The sequence below is a fragment of the Carlito syrichta genome, unplaced genomic scaffold (assembly GCF_000164805.1).
Source record: "Carlito syrichta isolate Samal-C Ts95f unplaced genomic scaffold, Tarsius_syrichta-2.0.1 Scaffold304341, whole genome shotgun sequence".
NCBI classification, from domain to species: Eukaryota; Metazoa; Chordata; class Mammalia; order Primates; family Tarsiidae; genus Carlito; species Carlito syrichta.
In genome coordinates this window covers 337,016-339,259 of record NW_007248437.1, presented here as the reverse complement: position 1 = coordinate 339,259, position 2,244 = coordinate 337,016, and positions in this window count along the sequence as shown.

The window sequence follows — 2,244 nt, the reverse complement described above, 5'->3', positions numbered from 1 at the left end:
TTTTTGAGTTGGAGTCTCACTGTTACCCAGACTGGAGTATAGAGGCATGCTCCTGGCCACCGCAGCCTCAACCTGCTGTGCTCAGGCAATTCTTCTGCCTCAGCCTTCCAAGTAGTTGGAACTACAGGCGTGCACCACCATGCCTGGCTAATTTTTTGACTTGTTGTAGAGACGAGGTCTTGCCAAGTTGCCCAGGCTGGTCTTGAGCCCCTGGGCTCAGATAATCCTCTTTCCTCGGCCTCCCAAATTGCTGGGATTACAGGCTTGAGTCACTACGCCTGGTCTACTATCAATTTTTTTTTAGTTTCTTATTTTAAAGATGTGGGGTACAATGCAGGCTTAAGTATACAAATGTTCATTATGCAGGTACCCTTGTTGATGAGGCGTGCTAATTTTAAAAAATATTGTATTGGTCTGGTGTGGTGGCCCAGTAGATCGAGGCTGCAGTGGCTGTGAGCGTGCCACTGCACTCCAACCGGGACGACAGAGTGAGACTCCAACTAAAAAATAAAGTTGTTTTTCCACCCGATACTATATCAAGGACATCACTTACTTCATTTAATATGTAGTATTCTATCATATTTGGGGTTATATTCAACAAATTCCCTCTTATTCGACATTACGTTGTTTCTAAGTAGTCACTAGTATAAGTAATGCTACAGTAATTTGTACACATATCCTAGGTATAAAATTCTAGAAGTAGAATTGTGTCAAGCATGGCTGGTCATTTAAGTTTACCAAGTCGAGATAAAGGTAGACAACTCAAAGACTGGACTTTCAAACATTTGCAACCAGCGTTACAGGGGTTTGAGAGGAAAATCTCAAACTCACATCTGGAAGTCTGGCCCATCCCTCCTTGCAGCCATTTTGGTAAGAACCCTTTGTCCCTTTCAGGAGACTCTCGTCAGGGGAAGGGTGGGGCAGAGCGCTCAGCCTCCACCTAAATCTGGAAGTGTAATCCCTTCTTTCTTTCCTTCCTTCCTTCTTTCCTTCCTTCCTTCCTCCTTCCTTCCTTCCTCCTTCCTTCCTTCCTTCCATAGGAGTCTCACCCCACCCAGGCTGGAGTGCAGTGGCATGCTCACAACTAACTCAGCCTTGACCAGTTGGGCTCAGGTGATCCTTCCATCTCAGCCTTCCAAGTAGCTGGAATCACAGACATGTGCCACCATGTCCGGCTAATTTTGTTTTATTTATTGTAGAGATGAGGTCTCGTCAAGTTGCCCAGTCTAGTCTCGATCCCCTGGACACAAGTAATCCTCTTGCCTCTGTGACCCAAAGTGTTGGGATTACAGGCGTGAGCCACCTCGCCAGCTGTGAAAATGGTTTCAAAGCACAGCTAAGGAGTGGCTCTGGAGAGTTCTAAGACCCCGCTGGCTCACTCCCCCTCATGGTGCCCTGCCACCCCACTGCAGGCTGGCCTTGAGCCCCTGAAACACTGACAGCTTTCTAGAAGAGTCTGCAAGTTAGGTTGAATTATGAAGTTGCTGTTTCTGTAGGTCAGAAAGTAGCCGATTATTGGCAATTGCTAGGCACCTCAGGACTGGTTGATCCATTTCCTCCAACCTGTAGTATCATTTGCTCATTTTGTGCCAGTCACCTTGCTAAGCACCCATTGCCATTTTTACACTGTCACAACGTTCTGTGGCACAGAAATTGTTCCCCATTTGGCAGAGAAGAAAACTATAGTTCAGAATTTCCCCTTTTGGAATTGTTTCAGGAGCTGGTTCTCCCACCAAACTTCAAAAAAACAGACAGACATTATTTTGAGTTGTAGTTAAAGGAGTTGGAGTCTGGGGACAGACAGTTGGGCTGGAATGGGCGCTGCCACTTAGTAGCTGTGATGCCCTGGGAAAGTGCCTTAAACGGGCAGAGCCAGTTTCCACCTCTGTGGATGGAAGGGTCAATAAGTGTTCCTGATCTTGTTTTCGCGTTAGGAAAAATCCTTTCGTTATTCACCGATCTAGTCTTAATAAAAGCAGGACAACAGCCAAAACGCCCAGCACACCCGGGTTCAGTTACGGCCCGGGGGGAGCAAGCAGGGACGGGGAGGCGGAGGACCCCACCCCCACCCACCACGTGGAGCGTCAGCGCCCGCCGGGCAGCGAGGCCCCGAAGCGACTCCAGGAGCGCTGGGCGGGGCTGGGCGGGAGCGGGGGCGGGACCAGCACGGCCCCGCTCGGCCGACGCCTCTCCTAGGCCGAGACACGAGCGAGCGGCGTGGCCGGGCCACCGTGTCCCGCCGCA